The sequence below is a fragment of the Manis pentadactyla genome, chromosome 4 (genome assembly GCF_030020395.1).
Source record: "Manis pentadactyla isolate mManPen7 chromosome 4, mManPen7.hap1, whole genome shotgun sequence".
Lineage (NCBI taxonomy): Eukaryota > Metazoa > Chordata > Mammalia > Pholidota > Manidae > Manis > Manis pentadactyla.
Genome location: NC_080022.1, coordinates 4,535,581 through 4,555,176, shown reverse-complemented (window position 1 = coordinate 4,555,176; position 19,596 = coordinate 4,535,581).

The window sequence follows — 19,596 nt, the reverse complement described above, 5'->3', positions numbered from 1 at the left end:
TCGCTTGAACACTTAAGGCCACTGAAAGGTTATTCATTGCCCTATTTTCAACATTGCTGTGTCTCAGGGAACAGGGAGACCAGAGCAGAGGGAGAGAGATGGGGGAACAGCTGGTCAGTGGGGCTGTCAGAACACACACGTCTATTAAGTTTGGCATCTTACATGGGCTTGGTTTGTGGTGTCCCAAAACAATCAGAATACTAACATCAAAGATCACTGATCCTAGATCACCAAATATAATAATATAATAATAATGAAATCAAATATAATAATAAAGAAAAAGTTTGAAATACTGTGAGAATTACCAAAATGTAACCCAGAGAACTTGAAGTGAGCAGATGCTGTTGGAAAAACGGTGCCAGTAGAGCTGCCCCATGCAGGGCCGCCACGAAGTTTCCATTTGTAAAAAACACACTATCTCTGAAGCACAATGAAATGAGGTGAGCGGTAGCTTTTCTGAGGTTGTATGAATTATGAGACTTTCAAAACACATTTTGTTTGTTTGTTTTCTATGTTATTTCCTGTTTGTGTTTACAAAGCCTATTTAACCCATCATGCTAAACAACTGGAACTAGGCTGCCTTCATTCTGGGTTCAGAAAGCAGGTGGAAAGCAGGCTTCATACATACTAATTTTTGAGTAAACTGTAGATCAAACTAGAGCCATCGATGATCTGCTCATGGTTTGTGAGGAAAAATACTTACACAAATTCTATTCAGCTCCATTCATTCAACTGCCTTTACTCACTCACTGACCTCCCAAAACTAAGGATTTTGGCTGGTCTTTGTGCTTAGAAAAGAAACTCCAACTGCCCTCCAGAGAGGGGGACTGATCGTCCTTAGTCTTAGTCAAGGTTCTCCAAAAGAACAGAACCAGTAAAAAATATATAGAGAGATTTATTGTAAGAAATGGCTTATGAGATTACGGAAGCTGAGCAGTCCCACAGTCTGCCCTCTGCAAACTGGAAACATCCAGAAAACTGGTGGTGTGACTCAGTCTGAGTCCAAAGGCCTGAGAACCAGGAGAGCAATGGTTTAAATCCCAGCCCAAGGGCTGGAGAAGATGCAATGAAATGTCCCAACCGACTCAGGCAGGCAGCAGGCAAAAAGGGGACGAATACCTCCTCCTTCCACCCATTTTTCTATTCAGGCCCCACTGCACTGGATGAAGCCTTCCACAGTGGGGAGGGCACAGATCCAAATGCTAACCTGAGGCCCCTCACAGACACACCCGGAAATAATGTTTAATCTGGGCACCCCGTGGCTCAGTCAAGTTGACACATTGACCGTCACAGTAACCAGTTACCTTACGAGTTTTCCAAGAAATGTCCTGCCGTGTGCTGGAGAGAAGAAAGGAGAGACTGCCTCCATGAGCGGACACTCGGGCGGAATGACGGGAGCTTGGACAAGATGGGCCTGGCAGGCCCAATGGGCATGACCATCCTGTAGCTTTGTGATTGCTCTCAAAACAGTTGCCTCCCTTTTTATTCGTTCTAGGGTATTTATTATATAATTATATAATAATATAGGGTAATAAATGCAAATACATAGGGTAGTTATTTAAATCACTATAGGGCATTATAGGGTATCCATTACAGGGGTTTATCATTATACCCCTCAAATATTTGTGTTTCTGTGCCAGCTCAGGCACTGTCCTTGGCCCTTATCTTTGGTGGGAAAGGACAGAGAAAAGGTCCAGCCTTTATAGAGCAGAGGAGACAGACAACACAAGAGAGAACAAATAAATAGGACAAAGAATTATTTGAAAACAATGAAGTTGACAAAACAGGGAAATGGGACAGGAAACACCTTGCTAAGTGCGTGGGAGAGTGGGTGGGTGCTATTTTATCAGGACCCATGACTATCTGGGGGAAATGCATATCAGGCACAGGGAACAGCCTGCACAGTGGCCTTGAGGACAGAAGGAGCCTGATTTGAGGAACTGATATGACTACCCATGGGGGAGGAAAGGCGGTAGCACTCGAGGGGATTCATTTGCCCTGATGAGGAGTTTGGATTTATTATAAATGTAGCAGAAGTTCACTTGTAGAATTTTCAGCAGGGGAAATCACATGAGCTAAACTCTTTGAAAGCCAGGACTTTGTTTCTCAATGGTTTCCAACCATTTATTGAACTGAATTTCATCCCCTCTGCCAATATCAGTCGTATGACATTGGCCAGATCCCTTCACCAACTCTCCCACAGCGGCTCTCTGTACTTAGTAGGAGGGAACCCAGTAGTTGTTGGGTGGAGACTTTGAGTTGCCTCACTATAATGGGCCGGGGGGTGGATGATTGCGGGGTTTTTCCAGCTCCAGCCTCTTGTATGAGTCTGTGACCTCAAACTGCTGAAATTGTCATAGAGTTATCCAAGCTTCTCCTACGGCTCAGTTCCAATTGGATTGTTACAGCCCACTTCTCTCCAGAATGACCTGAACCCCTCCCTCGACTCTCAGCCACAAAGGGAAAATTAACAGTAATATAAAAAGTTAAGGAGATGAAAGAACATTATCACTCTTGTCAACAAAAAAATATGCTGCAGATCTTCATTTATGAAGACAGGCACATCTATTATTTATAGAATACAGATTGTTAAATATTAAATATTTGAACTCAGGACAGTGTAAGGGTAAAGCCAGGAGTGTGAACTTGTCAAAACCATAAAAATGGTAACCCATTGCCAGGGTGGAGTGCACCTATGTTTATTAATGCTTCTATTGAGTCATAAATTAAGGGGGGAAACTTGTGATGTGTCAATTTCAAGTTCTAAGTGATACACATTGTCTTCTGGTTGGCATCCTTTTAACTCTGCTTCACAAATAGCTACTAGACCACTCACCTAGAACTTTTAACTATTTTGGCTAGGAAGAGGGTAAAGATAAGGTTTTCTTCCTTATTTACCACAAAGACAATACTTTATGTGCTGACCATTTTTCCTGTAGCTACTTGCACATCTGACCTAACATTTGGCCAAAGTTTTATGTTGATGAAGCAAAAATGCTTCTTAAAAACCTTATAAGTCACATGTGATGCCAAACAGCTTAATTTTTATATGATTTTGACATCCTTCAATGTACCATAATTTTTGTCTGGATTGAACTTTTCATGCAAATTTAAAACCTTGAATCACTACTGTTCGCTTCATAATATGAAGTAAGATACTACAAGATCTCTCAGGATGTGAGCATTCACTAAGCCTGCCCCCAAAGCGCATAGGTATAAAAGCTTGATTTCTTGATTTACTGCTCATAATAAAATGATTTTCCCTCTCTTACAAAGAAGATTTGCACATGCAATTCATTTTTCCCTTTAAAAAAAATGTGTTGGATTTAGCCAGAACATTTCCAAAGAAGCACCTGATTCAAATACAAATTCTGCCCACTAAAGTAGGCAGTCTTTTGTTTAATAAGTGCTCAACAGGGATTATGCATTAAATTATCTTCCTCAGAAACTTGCTGAGAGACTTACCAATATTTGGATTAATTTTAATGTTAAAGAAGTAAATTCTTAACATTTCCATTTTAGGAGGAAAGGAAACTATGACTTAATTGTATAACAATTTTAACCTTGATTATCTCTTTTTCTGATTGAACACTATACAATGATATTAAATTCAAAAATTAATCTAGCCTGCAGGGTGGATAATTAGTCAAAACCAGGGAAAAGTCACAAGAAATTAACAATGAAATCAATTCCTTGATTTTGTGTCACACCTCTTTCTCCTGGGTATTTTGGCAGATTTTCAATTTGAGTTCATGGCCTTCATCAAAATTCTGCTTAAATTGTATTCTAGAAAGACCTAGAGTTTTCTTCTTAGGCACGGGAAAACTGAGGCAAAGCAATGTTCCTTGATGGCAGGAAGAACAATCAGAAGAAGAAATGGTTCAGACTCAGTTGGGAGGAGGGAAGAGCCCGAGATCAGCTGACCTGGCCAACAGAGTGAGGACCAAGTACTAGTGAGACAGCAGGGGATCGTTACTTCCAAAGGCTTCTGGGAATCTAGCAGAGAACCATCCAGCCTGGTGCAGGAATGCAGAGTCCAGGAGGAAGGTCTCTGGCAAAAATTGATGGCATAATTGACAGCATGAAAAAGAATTGAGAATAGGATTATGGCAAGTACCCCAAAAAAAGGAAGGAAAAGAAAAAGAGAGAAAGGAAGGCAATTTAACCCTCTAGGGAAAAACAACAAAAAGAATATAAGAAATAATGGTCCAAACATGAAGCAAACAAAATATTTTGTAATTCTAAGCAATCAATGAAATATAATAATAATTTTTCTTACATATTTGAACAAATGTCCCAGAGTTCACTCTTGGGCCAGGCATCAAATGCTCCTGAGGATTATAATGTAAAGCCATTCATTATATATGGTTTTTAACTCTTCAATCCAAACTGTGGACATAGCACCCAAGACTTGGTTGTACTGTCAGGACAGAATGCAAATGTTACCAACCTTGATGTGGTGAACATACAGTTAATAGATACATAACAAGGAAGCTGAGAGGAAAGGATGGGGCATAAACACCCTTGACTCATAAAAGGGAGGATCAAATGAAATGGGGGATGGTTAGCTCACAAGAAATCAGGAGATAAGCCCATTATTTAAAGTCAGGAAAGTGCCTGATGGAGGAATTTGAAATAATAAGTATCAAACCTTAAAAGAAGAGGGAAAACTCAAGAAGGGATCAAGAAAAAATAGAAAATATGAATAGACCTATAACAAGTAAAGAGATTGATTAGTAATTAAAGCTCCCCCATCACCACCACACACAACTCCAGGAGTAGATGGCTTCACTGGTGAATTCTACCAAATGTTTAAAGAAGAATTAATACCAATCCTTCCCAAACTCTTCCCAAAAAGAAAGCAGGAGGGGACACTTCCCAGTCCATTCTGGGAAGTGAGATCAATATTCCCTGATACCAAAACTGGATAAAGACACCACCACAAAAGAATCACGTATCAACATCCATTTTGAATATAGATGCAAAACTCAACAAAATCCTAGCAAATCAAATCCAGCAATGTAAAAAGGGTTATATGACCAAGTGAGATTTATCCCAGAAATGCAATCTTGGTTTAACATATGAAAATCAATCAATATAATATACCATATTAATAGAATGAAAGCCAAGAGCTACATAATCATCTCACTAGACACTGAAAAAGCTTTTAACAAAACCCAACATTCTTTCACATTAATAGCACTTAACCAACTAGGAATTGAAGAGAACTTCCTCAACCTGATAAAGGCCATCTATAGAAAGCCCACAGTTAACATTATACTTAATGGTGAAAGACTGAATATTTCGCCCAAGATTGAGAGAGTAAGACAAGACTATCAGACTTCTATTCAGCATTGCACTGGAAGTTCTAGCCAGGGCAATTAGGCAAGAAAAAAATAAAAAGACATGTAGATTGGAAAAGAGGAAGTAAACTGTTCAGAGATGACATGACCTTATATATATATATATATATATATATATATATATATATATATATATATATATATATATACAGGAAGTCCTAAGGAATATACACACAGACTATTAGAACTAGTAATCAAGTTCAACAAGGCTGCAGGATACAAGATCAATATACAAAAATCAGTTGCATTTCTATACATTAGCAATGAACAATCTGAAAATGAAATTAAAACAATGCCATCTACAACAGCATCAAAAACTGAAAACTACAAAATATTATTAAAAGAAATTAAAGAAGACTTAAATAAATGGAACCCATATTCATGAACTGAAAGGTTTAATATTGTTAAGATGGCAGCCAAAATTGGTGCACAGATTCAATATAATCCCTAACAGGGACCTAAATGTAAGAGTTAAGTCTACAAAAATCTTAGAAGAAAACATAGGAGTAGGTCTTTATGATCTTGGATTAGGCAATGATTTCTTTATATAATACCAAAGCATAATCAACAAAATAAAAAAAACAGATTACTTGGAATTTGTCAAAATTTGAAAGTTTTGGGATTCAAAGAATACTACCAAGAAAGTGAAAAGACAACCTATAGAATGGGATAAAATATTTGGAAACCATATATCTGATAAGGAACTAGTATCCAGAATACATAAAGAATTCTTACGCCTCAACAGTAAACAAGCAACCCAATTTGAAAAGACAAAGGACTTGTATAAACATGTCTCCAAAGAAGATCCATAAATGACTCATAAACTCATAAAAAGATGCTTAAAATCATTAGTAATTAGGGCAATGCAAGTCAAGACTACAATCAGAAACCACTTTGCATCCAGTAGGATGGCCAAGATAAAAAAGGCAGATTTCTAGTGTGGTGAGGATGTGGAGAAATCAGTCGCTGCCAGAGGGTTTCTCTGGGAAGAGATGGGCATGGGGTTTCTCTGGGAAGATGAAAACGTTCTGGATTTAGACATAGCTGCATGACTTTGTGACTATACTAAAGGAAAAGCACTGAATTGCACACGTGTAACAGTCGAATTTTACGATACAGGAATTCCAACTCAATAAAGCAGTTGTAAAAATAAAAGAAAGACAAGGGCAAAGAGAAAGGGGTAGGGCGGGTGAGCTAAACCTTAGGTTTCTACTTAGGGGTCAAAGGAAGTGACCCAAATTGACAAATCAGACAATAGAGCTATAATCATAGAGCAGCAGAGGAAGGTCCAGAAGAATCTAAGCAAGGGAAGTTGCTTTGGGGAGAGGACTAGGTGAGAAAGCTCCCGGTCCTGTTGTCCCTTTCGTACGTGCGTGCGTGCGTGTGTGCGTGCGTGCGTGCGTGCGTGTGTGTGTGTGTGTGTGTGGCTTGGATATAAAGTAAATAAAACACAAAACTTTCTTTAAAATGCAAGCATTTTTTCAAAGCTCCTGGAGATAGAGGCCAGGGAAAGGGAAGCTTTGAAATGTACTCATGGGACACGAGATGGAGATTCTGAACCACGCTTCTTCCAGGAAACCACCCCACGCTGAAAGCTGGTCTCGGCTCCATGCCTGCCGCTGCTCCTCGCGGCCTCCTGCTGTGGCCAGATGACCCCGTCTGGGCTGAGCAAGGGTAATGACCGACACAGATTTTTCCCAGCTGGCTGAGAGATCACAGTGACACTGTCAAAAAAAAAAAGGAATGGCGAAAAGACTTACCTGTAAAATTAATTAAATGTCATGCACTCAGAGTCCCAGCAAGATTGGAACAAGAACCCGGCCTACGGCTTAGTCAGCACTCAACTTGCACACGTCTCCTGCCATTGCCCCAAGTGTACCAAGAAATTGGGGGGCTCACACGGCCATCAGTGACCTCCACGGCTTTAATTCCAAATCACCCCTCTTCTGGGTTGAATCTATTGTTTAACCCACAGCTCACAGAGCTCTCTAGTTGATCCAATACTCAGAAAATTAAAAAAAAAACAAAAAAAGTGTGTAAGGTAATTTTGTCCCAGATCTTTCCCTTCAAGTCATGAACATAATAGATTTGACTTTTTACATTGTGTGCCCCCCTAAGAAGCATAAAAGAAAGGTTACACTGGCAGGCAGCTAGAAAAGAGTTTAATTAATCCCAAAGCGTGTGCTTCATTTGGAAAGTGCATCACAAAAAGAACCCTGTGTTTACTGAACTAGATCCTTAGGGCCATTATCCCTCCACCACTGGCGGGATTTTTCTGAGGGAGCCTCATCCCTTGCGGTCTGGTAGGTACTGCCATTAAAAATAAGACCCACACAGGGAACCAGAATTGAAGATGCTGAGTGCAGGCACTTTCCTCTTGGCAGAGGTGATTGCCATCCTGGCATTTGTGAAAAGATCTGAGCCCTGATCTTGCGGGCTTCACTTTCATGGGCTGCCGGTGCCAAGCCAGCTTTCCCCAGACTGTTCCCACGAAGGAGCCGGGGGTGGTCTGCGCTTGGCACCCACAGAGTTCGCTGTCCCTTTTTTGAAAGCAGATGCTGCCCTACCTTAGCAGACGCATGCCAGGACTAATCAGAAACTATTGGCTCAGAACAAAAAAGAATGTATTTGCACTTTAATTTATCATCACTTTTATCAAGTAGATCAGTGATTTAAAATTTAAAAAAAGCTTAGGATGCTACACATGGATAAACCTTGAAAACATGATGCTAGGTGAAATGTGCCCGTCACACAAGGACAAATACTGGGCGGGTCCACTCATATGAGGCCCCCAGAGGAGTCACGTTCATAGAGACAGAAAGTGGAATGGTGGGTGCCAGGAGCCGGGGGAGGGGGGCGGGGACTTATGGGGGTACAGAGTTCCAGTCTGGAAAGATGAGAAAGTTCTCAGATGGATGGTGGTGCTGTCTGCACAGCCATGTGAATGTACTTAATGCTACCAAACTGCACACTTAAACATGGTTAAAATGGTCAATTTTATGTTACATATATTTTACTGTAATTTTTAAAACTAAGTCATTTTTGCTTTGTTCTAAGTGTTAGCATGATAGCTAAGAAGCCCAGGGTAGAGGGTCCTCGATGGGCATCTGAGGGCAAACCTGGACGCTCCTGGAGGCTGGGAGGAACCTTGCCTGGCACATGAGAAATGACTGTGGTTTTCTGGCAAACATTAAGGAGGAAGGAACTAAAAATACTCGCGGGCCACTCTGCCAAAACTCCACAGTGCTCAGAACGTCCCAGGCCAACATGTTGATGCACTTTCTGAGTGAGCAGCAGACTAACCACCAAGGTCACCGTCACTTCACACCTTCCCCTCGCCTCGGGCGGCTGGTGCACAAGACCCCAGATGGCTGTCCAGTGCCGCCCAGGTGAAGGGCAGGAGCACGAGGAGCTAGCGGGGCCCCAGACAGGCCCAGTCACCCTCTCGCCCAGCTGCCAGGCTCACTGAGCACCGCCGGGCACTGCCTGGCCAGGCTTTTTCCATTGCCAACTCACAGGATAAACGAGAAAGAGCAACATAGGCATTTGCCTGATGCTTCCTGCAAGCTGCCGGAGTCAAAGGCCAGCACCTGCTGAGAGGGCAGGAGAGGAGAAACAGGTGTGTGAGAAGGCAGGCCAGAGGGAGCACGGGCCTGGAGACCCAGGCTTCTCCAACTTAACCTGCACGGGCATCTCGAGGGAGCTGTTTAAAATGCAGTTTCCAATTCAGCAGGTCTGGGTGGGGCTGGAGATTCTGCACGGCCGACAAGGGCCCAGGGCTGTTGATGCTGTGGGAATGAGGACTGGGAAGAAAACAAAAACCCACCAGGCACGGAGAACAAGTAGGGTTGAGGTGAGGCTGTTGGCAGAGGGCTGCTCAGGGCCGCAGAGCTCCTGGGTTGAAGGACGGAGAATATTTTCTGAATCTTGGTCTGAATTAGAGCTGATGGCCCATGATTTTGTGTCTGACACATAAGAGAATTTTACTCAGTGTGGGCTCTGCCCGGAACCCACTGTGGGTTTTGGGGTGGGGGGACAGGTACCCACTAACCACTAGAGTGGAGTGTGTCATCGTAGAAAGGGTACACACTGACCCAAATGGGTAAGCCAGGGAGTCTGATGTGGCGATTCAAGTCCCAGATGTGTCCATATCAGACTCGTGGCCTTGGGCAAGTCATTCTGAGCCTCAGTTTCCTTAGTTATCAAGTGGGACTGATAATGGTACCTTTCTATGGTAGATATAATAATGGCCCCTGAAGAGGAACATACCCAAATCCTCAGAACCTGAGACCATATGACCTTACATGGCAACAGGTGAGATTAAAGTAAACATCGTACATCAGGGAGGTCGTCCTGGATCGTCCAAGTGGGCCCAGTGTGATTACAAGAATCTTTATAAGAGGGAGACAGGATCAGAGTTAGACAGGGAGAGTGACGACAAAAGCAGAAGTCAGGGAGGGAGATGGAACACGCTGTGCTCCTGGCTTGGAGGACGGAGGAAGGACCCACAAACCAAGGAATGTGGGGGGCAGGGAAAGGGATTCTCCCCTAGACCTGCAGAAGGAACCAAGTCTGCCCAAGCCTGGACTTTAACCCGTATGACCCGTTTCTTCCAGAGCTGTAGGAGAGCACGTGTGTGTGTGTGTGTGTGTGTGTGTGAGGCCACTAACGTGTGGTCATTTGTTGCAGCAGCCATAGGAAACGAGCACACGTTCCCACAGGATGGGGGAAAGATGAATGAAACACTGTACACTGCGGCTCCCGGCACAGCACCTGCTGCAACTGTCGGCAGGTGCACACAGGGGCATGCGTGCTTTATTGCTGTCCTTGGCATCACTGCCGCCCTAACAGGTGATGCTCCCCACCCTCACTCTCCGTCAGGAGCCCCACAGGTTTCAGGGACCAAATGCTTGTCACTAAATGACGACCATGGAGACTTTCTGCTTCCAATCAGTGCCGGCAACTCTGAGGACAGACAGGCTTGGGGGGTGTGGGAGGAGTCCCCAAAGAGCAGATCTGATGAAGCACAAAGGGGACGTGAGTCCTGAGGAGTGCGGGCAGCAAACGTACTTCCCTTCATCTAAGATTTAAAGTCCACTCTTTAAAAATCTCTGTACCTCCACAGTAACTTCACAAAGAAATGCCATTTCAGGGGCAGAGAGGAAAGAGTGTGAAACGAATGATCTGAAGCCTGAGTATCAGGTTGATGCAAAGTGGAACAGACACAGAACCCAGTCTCCCAGGAAGGACTTGCTAACAGAGACAGCGGCTGCAGTCCCGACTCTGACGGAGATTACCAAACCTGGACCCGGGCCAGGGCATAATGTATTATAACTATAGAGTAAGTTATTCAAATTATGATCATTTCAGGAACCATTTTTTATGAGAAAATAAATTTGAAATAATAGCATTTTAAACTTTTTATGGTTACATTTGTCATGTGACCTGGGACAAGGTATATTTTTGCACTAAAATGGGACACATTAATTATCTCCAAAGTAACCTTCAGTAACAACATGAGCAGGATGAAAGGACAGGCTGAACCAGAAGCCATTCCTTCCACCTGAGACACATGAACACACACACACGCACACACGCACACAACGGATAAAGATAGGACATTTCAGCCTGGGGGATGGCAGACAGGTCCCTGAAGACATAGAAGGACTGTGAACAGGGCAGTACATTTAATTCAGAGGCAGCACACATAGTAATTCTTGGGTGTGCATATGTGTGTGAGTGTGTGTCTTTAACTTTGCCCATATGCTTCCCCAAACTCCAGGAAATGGAAAAGAAACTTCTATGAGCAATGATTTTCCACCTCTCTCCATATTCCAGTGGGAGGAGAGCTACTGTCTGTGCAGGTTATTGGGGGTCCAGCAACAGACAGTTGGGTTGTGCAAACGGCAGGCTTCCTTGGCAAGAAGACCTGGAACCCTATACATCAGTGGTCCACATAGTACTTTTGTTCCTGGCAGGAAGGACAGGAGTTTATAATAATGACAAACGGATGCTTTGTATAGTGGTTTATGGTTTACAACTCCTTTTCTGTACATGATATCACCTGTCCGGGACTGGCTACATAATTTGTGGGGCTGGTGCAGGTCCTCGTTCAAAAATAGGATTTAAAAAAGGGATTTCAAGATGGCTAGGGCAGAGTATTAAGCCAAGCCGGGGGCCCTGCATGGCTGCCTAGGTCATGTGCCTGGGAAACTGACCCTGCTCCTACTCAATATTCAGAATTAAAAATTTGAAGCCCCTGTACCACCCATTGTCCCCCATGCCCGAAGACTCCCCCCACCTGTGCTTTCAGCTGCAAATTACAAACACCCAATGAAAAGTGGCTTAAACAACAAGGAAAGGATTGCATCACATGACTGGAGGTCACAAGAAATGGCGGGCTTCGGGACCAACTAATCCACTGGCTCTGACTCAGTTTCCTTGCTTCTTGGGCAATGACATCATCCTTGGGGCAGAAGTAAGAATGGCTGCAGCAGCTCTGGGCCCCAGCTGAGCACAACAATATTCCAAAGAAGAAAGCCCACCTTCCTCACGGTCTCGCCTAAGGGCAAGGACATTTTCCATCCAGCAATGCTCCGTGTAGCTCCCCTTGTGAAACAACAAACTGACTTGTAAACCCACCCTGGACCAATCCCTGCACAGAGGAATGCCATGCACTGTCCCAACCTTGAATTTTTTGACTAGGAACTGGCAAAGATGGAGGAGGTGAAACACCTTGACAGGCGTCAGCAGCCCCTTTCCTGCCCAGCTGAGGTCCAGCCCCTGAACAACTTTGCTACTACACAGTGGAGGGTGTTGCAGAGACAACTCTAAATGATGGCACCGATGCCCTGCCCACATCCCTTGGTGCAAGCTGCCACGGACGGCTGTGCTTGCTAGCATATGACACTGACCCCTAGTCATGTTTGATTGGACCCCGACCTGGGGACCACCAACCCATTGGCAATACATTGCCCTGTATAGAAAGATGAGTCAGATTAGACTGCTGCTCTGGGCATTTGAAGGAAGAAACTATAGGACTGCAAGAAGTGGCCAGTTAATGTTCAAAATGGAGTTTAAGCATTACAACAGAGAACGTCATCAGAGAGGCCACAGTGGGTTTTTTGCAACTGAGATTATGAGAAGAAGGAACATGTATGGGCAGAAGCTGTGGAGAAAGGGTGTTGACTAAAAGGTGAGGAGCAGGACAGCAGGAGCAGAGGGACCCCGAGTAGCCAGGCGGACTCGCGTTCACAGCAGCACCCCAGAGTCAAGCCCTAGGGCAGCCTGCATCCCAAACGGCTCCAGGCCGCCAGGACTTGAGGGCTGCATGCCCCGCTTTCCTGGGCTCCGTGCAGGGCGTAGCGCCCTCCCGCCACCATCCCTCGGGGTTTCATTCTTAGAACCAGAGCAGGCCCGTCTCAAACTAGGGATCTTAGATTTAACCGCTTTTTCAGCCGAGTAAGAAGAGAGACACAGAAGAAAATAGCCATCCGTTCATCCAGCACATGCTCAGAGCTCTGTGCCCCGAGCCACCCCACCAGGCTTTGGGGATACAACCAGGAGCTGCGCCCTCTCTAAGGCCACCCAGTAGCCTTGGGGGATGAGAGAAGAAAGACAATAGACAAGTAATTATGCTGGGAGGGGATGACCAGGACAGGGAGAGGGAGGAAATGATGGAAAGGGTCCCCACACTCAGCCTCCCCAGAGGGAAGTGTCGCCAGAGCTTACACCACGGTCCGGATACATGGTCTGGGTGAGGATGGGATGCAAATGCTGGATAATAAACAAGCATATGGCAAATTTGTTTCCGTTCTCCTCCCACCGTTTCCCCTGGATCTGGAATCCTTCCACTCAAATGCAAGGAATTTAAAACAAACAAACAAGGTTTATCCTGAGCCCATCGCACAGATGAGTTTTGCAGCGGATGAAGGGCACAGAAGTGCAGCTTGTTGCTGGGAACCGTGATGACCAAAACCATATCCATGGGTACTGATCAGAAAGCTAGGAAGCCTGGGCCACTGGACTGTGATGAAACAGTAACTGAGAAGGTGACACTGATGTAGGAAACAGGCTATGGAATTTTATAAGAAAAAGAACTCCACCTTCAGAGAGGAGGAAGGGGGTTCACATCTCAACGTTAGCATCGCTCTGCCTCACGGTAAACAACCTCACCTTGATTCCAAGGGAATTGCCTTCCTCTTAGAAAATATCCAGGAATCTGAGACTCAGACGCTGTGTGTGTGTTGGCAGTTTACGGAGGTGCAGAGAACTAGGAAGAACTTGTATATTTCTATGGGCAAGATTGAGCCACACTTTCCTGACTCACAATTCCATGGGCATTTGGTAAATCCACTGTAGATTCACAAATTAATCTTTGCTATTGAAAGGCTGGTTTAAGAAAGCATTAAGTCCTATGGCTGGAAAAATCTTCTGGCCAGGCCTCTGAAGCAGAAAGGTCCAAGGAAATTTGCTCCAAACTTTAGAGAAGGAACTTAGCTTAATTCTCAGAGACTTTTACAGACATTCCCCTCTTTGCCTCACGGGGACCTCGCTAACGTACAAGATGCGTTGCTAACTTCTGAAAGAAATAGCTCTGCATAAGTCGTAAAGATTGAAATTTAATTTTTATATTACAATAGAGAAAAGCAGGCCTGGGAAGATGGCCCTAAGGTCAGCATAAGGGAACAGGAATTGATTCCTTCATGAGTCGTTGTTCTGCAAAGACCTGGCCAGATGTGACCTGGCACACATCCACATCTGTTTCAGAACCCAAACTGCAGCCTTTCATACTTAGAAGAGAGATGAATCATGCGGCAAGCCAAGTCTGCATTAGCAGTGCAACAGCTGCCTGTCTGGTGAATTGGAATGGGCAGCAGGCATATGGAAGTTACACTTTCGGAGTCAGTGAGTTTTGGTAATTGAGTCTATCCCTTGCAATGAGCACAGTTCTAGGAAATCTGGATAAAAGCGTCATGGGTTTTGTTTGTCCAAGTGTTTCCTGAGCAAGGGCCATTAGCTTCATATGACTTTTTTGGACATTCCGTTGCTGTTGCATCCCGGATAGGATTTTCAGTGGCACTCTCCGGCATCATTTCCACCCCGCAGAACCCTTTTTACAACAATATATGGAAAACCAAACAAATCACAGAGAAAATAGTCCGGCAGCTCTGCTTGGGGGATGGCTGGGTGGGGTTGGGGGAAGACGGGGAGGGGGGGACCTGCAAGCGCAGTTTGAAAACCACTGCACCATCTATGATACACCTCCCTCTCTTTCCCAGTTAATAGGCGGTCACTGAAGCTGGGGGAAGAGCCGCCCTTGGGTTGGCCTTGTGGTGGGTCTGGGCGGGCCAAGGAGAAGGCCAGAGCGTCCCAGAAGAGAAGGCTCTAAGGGCAAGAGGCAGGGATGGGAGGGATTCAGGACAGGGGGAGCCTGGGAGTCAAGCAGACAGGGTGGATGGAAGGACAAACAGGAAGGAAGGGGACAGATTGCGAAGGTGGGAGGGGTCAAGGACGTAAAGGGTCTTGAATATCAAGTTAAGAAATGTGGCCTCTGTCCCCTGCCACCAGACTGTCACTGGTTGGTTTACTAGTCAGCTCAGGCTGCACTAAAGCAGCACAGTCAGGGGGCTTCACCAACAGAGACTGGCTTTCTCACAGTTTGGGGGCCAGAGGTCCAAGATCAAGGGGTCAGCAGGGAGGCTCCGTCCGTGGCCTCTCTCCCTGGCATGTCTTCTCCCCGCATCCCCACATGGTCTTCCTCCCGTGTGTGTCTTTGTCTGCATCTCCTCCTCTTATAAGTTCACCAGTCAGACTGGATCAGGGCCCACCTAATGACCTCATTTTTAACTTAATCATCTCTTTAAAGACCCTACCTCCAATGTGCTCCAAGTACAGGCACATTGTGAAGGACTGGGGGTTAGGACTTCAGCATGTGAATCTGGGGGAACACATTTCAGCCCATAACATTGAAGCTTTTAATGCACACGCATGCACACACACATGTACACATATGTATTTTTAGGATTTAAAATGGCAATAGTGCAAAATACATTGGTTGGCTTGAGGAAGAGTGCAGAAGTGGGGAGAGTGAACACAGAAAAGCATGAAGCCACAGGCCCGCTGCAGTGCTGTAAAATAGCACATGTGCAATAAGCAGGGAGAATAAAAGGCGGTTCTAATGAAACACCAGCTGGGATAGTGCAATCCGTAGCGCACAGGAGTTCAGGGAAGGGAGAGAAAGCCAGGCTGAGGGCGGAAAGGGTGGCGGGGGCTGGAGGAGGGGCGCACCAGGAAGGGTGGGTAGGTTTGGGCGAGGAGAATTAAGAGAGGGTCTGCATTAATAAAAGGTGGAGGCAGAACCACAGGACAGGCTTTGCTTCTGTTTGCAGAGCCCCTTGTGTGTACGGTCTGCACAGGACTGCGTTGCTGGGGTTTCTCGGCTTAACTCATGATTAGGAAGCTGCTGCTCAGAGCACGATATTTAAATATGAAGGACTTGCCCTTGTATCTTAATTGGTCCTCAAGAGGTAATGCTGGGAACCCCCATCCTCAGCGAGAGCACTCCCTTCTCCAGTGATTTGATTTTCTGCATTTTTGTCCCGTTGGAATACGCTAGGCCACCTCTCACTGCCTCCAAAGTACCCCGGCACCCCCTAATGTCAGTCCCCATGTGAGCAAGTTGCAGGGATCCTGACATCCACCACTGTGTGTGCATTTCAACAGCCCTAAGTCAAAAAGAATTTTTAGAGGAGCTCAAATAGCAATTCAGAAAAGCCAGACCCCAGAGAACAATGAGGAAATGTAGAGAAGCCTACTATAAAAATACCGGCACATGCAAAAGAAAAGAAAAAAAAAATCAATTCACCTCCACAGATTACAACTGGAAATTCCCAGAGGGATGGGGAGATTTTGGAGGAGAAAAAGAGATTATATTTTATGGGAAGAGATACAATAACCATTCTCTTCCCATAAAGCAAGTGATGGAAGGTTGTCTCTGCTCCATAGATACACATGGCACATTTTCGGGGTAATACTAACAGGAAATCAATAGGATCTTTTATATGTGAAAAGACATTATGGCTCACGAAAACTTGCCACTCACCATTAATCTTGGTCCTGGGACAGTAAGTATCCTTTAAATCCAGATCTTTGTTTCTTTTTAAATTATCCTTATTATTATTATTATTATTTCCTTTTTTTGGAAATAATCACGTTCAAAGCTTCACCCTTCATTAGAGCCAAAGAGCCCTCAGAGAAGTGGCCAGATGCTCTCCCAGAAGCCCCCTCCCATCCACATGCACACCGGGAACCGCTGTATCATCAGCCACCAAAAGCTTTATGAGGGCATCATTCCAGAGACAACAACAGGCTCAGCAGGATTTATGGGATCTCCTGGTTTTTGCTTCCATTGATCTGAAATAGAACCAAAGTTAATATTAGCAAAAAGCACTTTGTGCTGGGGTAATTTTCCCATGAAGGGCTTTGGCAACTTGTGGCTTTTAACATCTGATATACAAGTGCTCTTGGCCAACTCCAGGTCACGAGTTTCGGAATGCCCAGAAGGCTGAATATCCTTGTCTCTCCTCCCAATATGAGGATCTGACCACCATCCTGGTGAAAATCTCTCATTTCTCCAAGAATCACATTTAGTTATCACAGGGTATAGACCCCATTAGGACCAGGTTTGGATTTGGCCCTGGCTCTGCCCTTGCGTTCATTTCCTGGGGCTGCCCTAACAAAGGGTACCAAAGGCAGGCTGGTACCGAAATCAGGGTGTCAGCAGGGCCGTGCTCTCCCTGAGGACTCAGGGAAAGATGCTTCCTGCCTCTTCCAGCTTCGGAGGCTGCAGCACCCCTTGGCTTGTAACCGCATCCTTACGGTCACATGTGCCCTACAGTCACATGGCCATCTTCTCCCTGTGCCTTCACACGGTGACCCCTTTGTGCACGTCTGTGTCTACATGTCCCCTTCTTAAGGACACCAGTCACATTGAGTTAGAGCCACGCTGATGACCTCATTTTCACTTGATTACCTCTGTAAGGACCTTGTTTCCCAATAGGGTCACATTGTTAGGAACAGCGGGTTAAGATTGCAACGTATCTCTTTTGGAGGAGACTGTTCAACCTAAAATAGCCCTCAAGGAATTTACCTCTCATTAAATGCAAACTAGATCACTCCTAACACGATCAGGTTAATCAGGGCTTCCCAACCTCAGTGCAACTGACATTTTATCCCGATAATTGTTGTGGTGGGCTTTCCTGAGTATTTCTGGATGTTCAGCAAGATCTCTGGCCTCTGCCAACTAGAGATGCCAGTACACACCTCTCCTCCCCCTTCTAACAACCGAAAATGTCTCCAGATACTGCCAAATGTCCCCTGAGGGGGCAATATCCCCCTGGCTGAGAACCACTGGCATAAATGAAATGTTAAGCCGAGTTTATGAAGGCACTTCAAGTCAACTGAGCAGTGGCGCACTTAGGGTGGTTAGACATCAATCAGCGAAGAGCTCCTCAAAGGAAAGCACGTCAAAACAATGCCCTGAACATCCGGATTCTTCACTGATTTAACCAGTATTTACTGAGAGCCAACTAGGTGCTGGGTGCAGATCTGGGCACTGCGGGAAAAGCGAAGAACAAAAGGGATTTTAAAACCCCTGCCTTACACATCACAGATTTCACTGGGGAAGCCAGAAAATAAACAAGATAAATAAAATATATAGCATATTTTAGATATTGATACACGTGAATTAAGGAAAACTACAGCAAGCCAGGAGGAGAGGAGGTGCGGGGATGCTAAATGAAGGAAAACTGGATTAAGCCAGGAGGAGAGGACGCTGAGTGCTCCACAGTGTGGCCCGGGAAGGACTCGCTGAGACATGGGTGCACGTCCCAGAAGCGGGGGCAAGTCGCGCAGACCTGGGGGAAGGGTACTGCAGGCAGTGTGCACGGCAAGGGCAAAGGCCCTGAGGCCGGGACACCCCTGGGACATCAGGACCAGGAGGAGCCCGTGCTGCAGGAGCAGAGCAGACAACAGGGAGAGGGATGGGGAAGAGGTAGTGGGGCAACGGCGGTAGGGGGGTGGGGACGGACAATGCAGCGCTTTCGGGTCTGAGTAAAGACCTGCTGTCGCTCCAAGTGATAAGAAGCCAATGGAAATGTGTACAGAGGGACGATCCGTGGACCAACAGGCTGGGCCACACGAGATGTGGTGAGATTTTTGACGCATGTATTTGAAGGAAGAGCCCAGATTGACGGATGTGCTGAATGCCAGCTGTGAGGTTTCAGAAATGGGACGATAGAGTTGGTATTCGCGGAGATGGGAAGTCTGCAAAGGAGCAGGTCTGGAGGGAATATCGGAAGGTCAGGGTTTTTTACAGTGGCAAAACATACATAACAAAATCCACCGTTGTAGCCATTGTTATGTGTACAGTTCTGCGGCCCTTAATACATTCATTGCTGTGCAACCATCACCACCATCCATCTCCAGAACTTCTACGTCTTCCGCACCTGATTCTCCGCACCCATTAGGCCCACTCCTTCCTCCCAGCCCCTAGCAATCCCCATCCTACTTTGTCTCCATGAACTTGACTATTCTGGGAACTTCATATAAGAGGAATCATAAAGTATCTGTCCTGCTGTGACTGGCTTATGTCACTTAGCACCATGTCTTCAAGGTTCATCCACATTGTAGCATGTCAAAATCCCTTCCTTTTTATGGCTGAATGACCCTCCATTGTCTGTATGGACCACATTTTGTTTATCCCTTCATCTGTCAGTGGGAACTTGGGTTGTCTCTACTTTTGGCTATTACAAGCAGTGCTGCTATGAACTTGGATGTACAAGTATCTACCTGAGTCCCTGTTTTCAGTTCTTTTGGGTGTATACCTAGGAGTGAAATTCCTCAACCACACAGTCATTCTGTCCAGGTTTTTGGAGAACTACCTTATCATTTCCACAGTGGCTGCACCATTTTACATTCTCATCAGCAATGTGCAGGGGTTCCAATTTCTCCACATCTCTAAAATGTATTTTATGCTCTAATAAAGGATGAATAACTGCATATTTACAGCAATCACTCTTGCTATTTTCTGTTTGTCTCTTAATAATAGCCATGCTGATGGGTTTGGAGCGGTATGGTATTGTGATCAGAGAGTTAGTTTCGAATATGTTCAGTTTGAAGTGCCTTTTAGACATACAAGTAAAGATATCAAATGGGTGATTAGATATATGGG